Source organism: Lontra canadensis, unplaced genomic scaffold, assembly GCF_010015895.1.
Source record: "Lontra canadensis isolate GAN:19392208 unplaced genomic scaffold, GSC_riverotter_1.0 scaffold39, whole genome shotgun sequence".
In the NCBI taxonomy this organism is placed as follows: domain Eukaryota; kingdom Metazoa; phylum Chordata; class Mammalia; order Carnivora; family Mustelidae; genus Lontra; species Lontra canadensis.
In genome coordinates, this window is record NW_022631033.1 from 11,157,740 (window position 1) to 11,166,079 (window position 8,340).

Genomic DNA, 8,340 nt, shown 5'->3' on the forward strand with positions numbered 1-8,340 from the left:
TCTCCACTTCTAAAACTGACTGACGAGTCAAGTTCAAATCCATCTACAAATTTCTGGCACTTACTTGCCTCTCACTCTCTTCCATCTGAGTTCTTTCGTGTTACATACACTTGCCTCATGTGAAGACATAAATTCAGCTAGCCATCTATTGTGCCGCTAGAGTTTAGCTCTATTTCAAGCAACAGATCATCTGTGTTAGTCTCAAGATTAGTGTACATTATAAATGTAATAGCCTTGAATTCTAGGGCATTTGGATACTTCAGAAAGGGGCAGAGAAGAAGATAAATATTATCACTGATCTCATCTGTTGAAAACAAATAATTTTTGTCATTTACATGTGTCAGAACAATTATATAATTTTTATTTAATATTGTATGATAGTTATTTTCTCTTATTGTTAACAGTATTTTTCAATGGGCAAAGGCTTATCGTGCCATTTACTGTATGTTTTTGCTTAGTTTAACTATTGCTGGTCATGGGTGAATGCGTTAATTCCAATCCACTAAATATAAAGAATAATTAATATAAAACTTTTGAGAATAAAACATTGTCCAATTTATATATCTTTAGGATGTACTCCTAGATGTAAATTGTTTCATCATTTTATGTACTATGCATTTGCTATGTGTTCAGAAATTACATTAGAAACAGTTTGAATGCTTATTTCATCCAATCTTGACATTGTAAGCGTCCATATTAAGATTGAGATTAATCTTGGGGCGCCTGGGTGGCTCAGTGGGTTAAAGCCTCTGCCTTCAGCTCCGGTCATGATCTCAGGGTCCTGGGATTGAGCCCCGCATCGGGCTCTCTGCTCAGCAGGGAGCCAGCTTCCTCCTCTCTCTCTCTCTGTCTGCTGCTCTGCCTACTTGTGTTCTCTCTCTGTCAAATAAATACATAAAATCTTAAAAAAACACAAGAGATTGAGAATAATCTTAATCTCTTTGTTTAATAGTTAGGATAAATATTTTCCGTGTTTATTCCCCACTTGTAAGTTAACTTTTTAATTTTTTAAAATAACATAAATACCACCTTCAGCCTCCATGACTGTTACAGTCCACTGTGCATTCACCTGTTGGCGTTTTTGTGTTATGTCAATTTTTATAAATGGCGTGTTTATTATAGTTATCAATTTTATGTTTTGCTCTTTGAAAATTGAATAATCTGCTATCCATTAAATCATATTTCTTCTGTAATTTCTTCTAAAAATTGTGTTTTGTACCAATATAACATTAGAAATGAAGCACACAAGATTATTTGAGTGTCAACACTTTGTTGGCTTAAAGTTCATCTGTATATGTTTACATTTTTCCATAAAAAGTTGGAAACACACTCACATACACGAATCATTTCTAAAACCCAGGCCAATTTGGCACCAGCTACTTCCAAAGTAGAGTTTTTACATTATTTTTTGTAAGAATCTGTACCAAAATACATTTACAGAAAATGTATTTTTTCAAATTGAAGCCAATTGCATTTATTTCACATATAAGAAACAAGGTTTCAGTGTAGGGATTTCAGAGTGAATTTTCACTATATATCCTTGGAAACTAGACTGCCAAACTGTTATTGAAATGTTTGCATCAAATTGTTTATCAGGTCATTTCTTGTTGGTATATAAAAACATAGCAAGCTTGCCTAAAGTGGATATATTTTGAAAGGATAACAGAAAAATGAACACGGAGCAGGTCTATACCTACGGAGAATTAAGGGAACCAGACTGAAATGCACAGAAGAGAGAAAGTGGCTCAGGAGAGGGAAGGAGGTAATATGTATTTAAAAAGATAATGGGAACAAGAACGAGATTTTTCTAACCCAGAAAACCAAGGCCCAGAGGAGCTAAACCCCTAAACTGTGCAACTACACCATTTAATACCCTTTGAGTATAAGGAACACTAGAGCCTAACAGTTGACCCAACTTTTTAATCTCTACCCCTAATCATTTAAATAAGGCTGAGGGATGATTCTCTGCCCAAGCCCTGCCTTCACCACCAGCAGTTCTGAGTTGGTTTCTGACCTTTTTTCCTAAGGGTTGCATAAAATATGGCTTCCAGTAAGAGGAATAGAAAACATACCGCTGAATGTAGAAACCTGTGTCAGGCAAAGCTCTGAAGTCAGAATGGCTACTTTAATTTGAGCAATCCTAAACAAACTTTGCATATTTCCACATCAGGAACAAAGGTTTGAGAATTGAAGGACCATGTATCTTTTTTTAAATTTTCTTTTTTTAATTGACAGAGAGAGACAGCAAGAGAGGGAAAAAAGCACGGGAAGCGGGAGAGGGAGAAGCAGGTTTCCTGCTGAGCAGGGACCCCCCCCCGATGTGAGGCTTGAACCCAAGACCTGGGGATCATGACCTGAGCCTAAGGCAGACACTTAAGGACTGCAGCATTCAGGCGGCCCTACCCATGTAGTCTTAAAAAAAAACTTGACTCACAATCGTCGTAAAATGCTTGTAGGATAAAGTTAATACAGATAAAATGATCATGGTTTTCCAATAAAACCCACCTCTACTCTCAGATTGATAATAATAGCCTTTAAATGATTTTCTGAGGAATAATTATGGGATTTAAAATGTATAATTTTCAAATGCAAAACATACAAATACTTGCTATTGAGTGATCGCCCGAACAGATAGTTCAGATATCTCTAATACAAATAACTCAAAAATATGGAGAAACAAAACACATATATTTCACTAAAGATATATGACATAGCAAATTAGCATTTGTTTTAAAATGAGCTCCTTGAGGGGCACCTGGGTGGCTCAGTGGGTTAAAGCCTCTGCCTTCAGCTCAGGTCATGATCCCAGGGTCCTGGGATCGAGCCCGCATTGGGCTCTCTGCCCAGTGGGGAGCCTGCTTCCTCCTCTCTCTCTCTGCCTGCCTCTCTGCCTACTTGTGATCTGTCAAATAAATAAATAAAAATCTTTTTAAAAAAATGAGCTCCTTGAATCTAATTTTAATAAATAAGTGTAAATGGGCATCTGCTCTCAGGAACATGGCAGAGATGCATTCTTCCTTTCTAAAGGAAGGACTAAAACCTCTGGAAATTATATGTAAAACAAACATGAGACTTTGGAAAGGGGAAAGAAGAAGTCAAACCAGCTATTGGCCTTGGAGCACAAGGAAAAACTTAGTAGTGATTTACTGGATTTTTTTTTTTTTATCTCGTATTTTCATCTTGTTTCTGAAGAAGCCAGCAACTCAGAAATGCCAATGGGCACAGACAGAAATATTCCACAATGGAAGCCTGCTCTTTCTAGCCAAAGGAGCAGGAAAGGCGAGCCTAGCAAGACATAGCACTTTAGACATACCCATCAATACTCAACATAACATCACAGAAAAATACCTTTGGCCACGCCCTACCTTTACCAAGAGATGCCGAGTGGGAATGTAGAGCTCCTCTCTTTTGAGTCAGTAATGAAGTGCCTCCAAACCTTGTTAGGTTGTTGCAAGAGAAGGCCAAATGATGAGCTTAGACTTTCATCCTGTCTGACTGGAAAACCTCCCCTTTCATCCTCCCCAAGTGACAGCAGACATTACATAGGGAGACATCTCTTTACATTCCCCTGAGGTGGGATCAGTAGGGTCCTAGTGGAGAGTCCTGTCAAAGAATATGATGTAAACTGAGTGGAAATCTAGACTTTGGGCTCTACCTGGTGGTGATGAGATGGTGCCCATCTCCTTCTCCTGACACAGTAGCATCAGAGAAAGCCAACTAACACAGAAGGCTTAAATGAGAATCTTAGAATAAGAAATGCCCAGGTTTGAGTTAAAAATCTTTTATCATGCCAAGATCCAGAAAGATCTAAAACTCAGTGAAAAGAACAATCAACAGATGCATGTATCAAGTTAACAGAGTGACAGAATTACCTTAAAAAGTTGTAAAACAGCCATGATCAAATGCATGGTAAAATATCTCAATAAGCATTTACAAATTAGAATGTGTCTGCGAAAAACTCAAGAGATATAAAGAAGAACCAAAGGGAACTTTGAGCATTTGAAAATAAAATAATCAATACAAAAAGTTTAATGGCTTGGTTCAACAGCAGAATGGAAGAAACAGAGAAAAGAATCCATGAACTGGAAGACAAAATGGGACAAAACAAGATTGCCCAGTCTGAACAACAGAGAAAAATAGAAAAAAAGAATTAACAGAATCTCAGGGTCTTGTGTAACTATAACAAAAGATATAACCTAGGAACATGAGTGGATTGAACAGTGGCCCTTTCCAAGAAACATGGACATGGTTATGTCCTAACCCCTGGAACCTGCAAATAGGACCTTCTTGGGAAAAAGGGTCTTTGCATATTTAATCGAGGATCTCGAGATGAGATCATTCTAGATTATCTGGCTGGACCCAGAATCCAATGATGAGTGTCTTTTTAAGAGAGAGAAAAGACAAAGACAAGGGAAAGGTCACGGGAAGACAGTGGTAGAGATTGGTGTGATGTAGCCACAAACCAAGGGACACCTGGAGCCACCACAAGCTGGAAGAGGTGGGGAGGATTCCCTTCTGGAGCCTTCGGAGGGACTGTAGCCCTACTAGCATCTTGGTTCCAGATTTCTGGCTTCTACCACTGTGAGAGGATACATTTCCATTGTTTTAAGCCTCTCAATCTCTAGTAATTTCTTAGGGCAACACTAAGAAACTAATATAATGAGTGAACATTATGATGATGGAAATATTCTGCATCTTGAATTTATCAATGTCAAAGGGCTACTTGTATATTGTGTTACATAGTTCTGAGAGAGGTTGTCATCGGGAGGACACTGGGTAAATGGTATGTGGGATTATTTGTATTATTTCATACACTGCATATGAATCTCTAGGAATTCAAAATAACTTTTGATTACAAATAAATAGAAGTATGTTTTACTTAATCTATTGTTTGTATGTAGGAACATATATTTTGAGCACCTTAGTTCATATATTTACTCCGAATGAACAGTAGACCGACTTAGTATGTTTGAATTATTCTCTTAAATTGTGACCTGAAATTACTCACCTTTTAGCAAAATATTCTAAGAGCATCATTACAAGCTATGCAGAGACTACTAATGACTAACTATAATTTATCATTTTGGATCTGCTAAAAGAAATTAGGCTTACCTAAGGTATTTATATCTCATAATAGAATTTGTGGCAGCTTATAAAATGTATCATAAATGAGTTGAGAAGTAAGTGAATAAACTAATAGAAGCAGGAAAATAAGAATCTCAAGGAAGACAAAGTTAAAATTAGCACACAAATAGGGCAGAGAGTTCAGTAGTTAGTAAATTCGGACTGCTAATCCTCAAGAACAAATATATAAATGTATAAAGATTTTTAAGCAGTTATAAATTAGTCAATGTTCTTATGTCAAGAAAACTAAAACTTAAAAATAAGCAGCTCAATTAAGTATGTCAAGGTTAGCCATACTTTAAAATATTCTATTTAAGCTATATGCAGTACAATTTCTGAAGTAATTACTTCAATTCGGGAAGGGAGAAACCTGCTAAATACTTAAATGCCAAATATATCAGTGATAGTTTCTGATCATATTTTCTGACTTTTGTTCTGGAGTAAAGGAAAAATCTGCATAACTTTAAAATGCAGTGTTTTTTATCAGCATTAATAGCGGGCAGTTGAAAGGCACCATCAAGAACAGAAATGCATTTTTAATTTACCAAAAGAGAAAAGGCAGGATAATTTTAATTTAAAGTACTTCATTTAAACACACAAAAAATTAGAAGTGAAGATGGTTCCATTTTATAAAGTTATTTAAAATATAAAAACTATTTCATGCAGTTTGTAAAAGTTGGCATTGCTAAAGAGAAAAAAGCCCAAGGGTTCTGTCTTTCAAACTGGAAAGTGACTTTTTTTGTATAATTGTAATCTCTAATGGTTTTTAACACATTACTCTGAAGTTTCTTCTCAGAGACGTCTGTAGGTTAAAAAGAAAGCTTGTCTATTTAAGTGTATATTTATTAAGATTAGATGTAGTTATTAAGATTGTAACTTTTTTATTTATTAAGATTATAATTAATGTAAAGATAATGTCACGCCCTTAAGATTATATTAAGAGAAAAATTGACGTGGAGTAAACTTTTTATCATTTTATTTTATGTTCTGTCATAAATGTACTCCTTAATCCCATCCACAATCTCCCCCATCCCCCACCAACCTCCCCTCAGGTAACAGTTTCTTCTCTATAGCTAAGAGTCTGTTTCACTGTTTCTCTCTTTTTCTTTGGCTCATTTGTTTTGTTTCTTAAATTTCATATATGAGTGACATCATATGCTACTTGTTTTCTCTGAGTTATTTTGTTTAGTTAGCATTATAGTTTCTAGATCATCCATGTTGTTGCAAAAGACAAGATTTCTTTCCTTTTTATGGCTGAATAAATTGTATATTATACACACACGCCACATTTTCTTTATCCATTCATCTGTGGATGGACAACTTGGCCTGCTTCCATAGTTTTGCTGTTGTAAATAGTGTTGCAGTAAACATAGAGGTGCATGTATCCCTTTGAATTAGTGTATTTTGTATTTTGGGAGCTAAATACCTAGTAGAGGGATTCCTGGATTGTAGCTCTATTTTTAATTTTTTTTAAAATTTTATTTATTTATTTGACAGAGAGAGATCACAAGTAGGCAGAGAGGCAGGTAGAGAGAGAGAGGGAAGCAGGCTCCCTGTTGAGCAGAGAGCCCGATGCGGGACTCGATTCCAGGACCCTGAGATCATGACCTGAGCCGAAGGCAATGGCCTAACCCACTGAGCCACCCAGGTTCCCCTCTATTTTTAATTTTTTAAGTAACCTCTATACTGTTTTCCACAGTGGCTGCACCAGTTTGCATTACCACCAACGGTGCAAGAGAGTTCCTTTTTCTCCACATCCTCACCAGCATTTGTTTCCTGTGTTTTTGATTTTAGCCATTCTGACAGGTATGAGGTGATAGCTCATTGTAGTTTTCATTTTTATTTCCCTGATGCTGAGAGATGTTGAGCATCTTTTCATGTGTCTTCCAGCCCTCTGTATGTCTTCTAAAGAAGAAGAGATGTCTGTTCATAATCTTCTGTCCATGTTTTAACTGGATTATTTGGTTTGGGGGTGTTGAGTTTTATAAGTTCTTGATATATTTTGGATAGTAACCCTTTGCCAGAGTTGCCATTTTCAAATATCTTCTCCCATTCTGTAGGATGCCTTTTAATTTTGTTGATCGCTTCCTGAAGTGTGCAGAAACTGTGTTCTGATGTAGCTTTAATTTCTCTTGCTTCAGGAGACGTAGCTAGAAAAATGTTGCTATAGTTGATGTGAGACAGTTTACTGCCTGTGTTCTCTTTTAAGAATTTGGGGTCTCACAGTTAGGTCTTCAATCCATTTTGAGTGTATTTTTGTGTATGGTAAAAGCAAGTAGTCCAGTTCTATTTTTTTGCATGTGGCTGTCCAGTTTTCTCATCATCATTTGATGAAAATAGTATCTTTTCCCCATTGTATATCCATTACTCCGTTGTCAAACATTAATTGACCATATAATTATGGGTTTCTTTCTGAGTTTTCTGTTCTAGTCCATTGATGTGTCTATTTTTATGCTAGTACTATACTGTGTGTAATAGAACTTGAAATCTGGAATTGTGATACCTCCAGTTTTGTTTTTCTTTTTCAAGATTGCTTTGGCTATTTGAGGTATTTTGTGGTTTCATACAGATTTAGGATTGTTTGTTCTAGTTCCGTGAAAATTGTTATTGGTATTTTCATAGGGATTGCATTAAATCTGTAGATTTCTTTGGGTAGTATAGACATTTTAACAATATTTGTTCTTTCAACTCATGAGTACACAATGTCTTTCCATTTCTTTATGTCATCTTGAATTTCTTTCATTGGTGTTTTATAGTTTTTAGAGTGCAGGTCTTTCACCTCTCTGGTTAGGTTTATTGCTAGATATTTTATTGTTTTTTGGTGCAGTTGTAAATGGGATTTTTTTAACTTTGACTTTTTGCAGCTTCATTATCAGTGTATGGGAATCCAATAGATTTCTGTACATTGATTTTGTATCCTGCAATCCTACTGAATTCATTTATCAGTTCTTATAGTTTTTGGGTGGAATCTTTAGGGTTTTCTGTATGTAGTATGATGCCATCTACAAATAGTGAGAGTTTGACATCTTCATTACCAATCTGGATGCCTTCTATTTCTTTAGGTTGTTCAATTGCTGTGGCTAAGACTTCCAGGACTATATTGATTGAAAGTGGTGAGAGTGGGCATCCCTGTCTTGTTCCTGACCTTTGGAGAAAAGCTTTCAGTTTTTCACCATTGAGTATGATATTGGCTATGGTTTTTTCCATATAAAACCT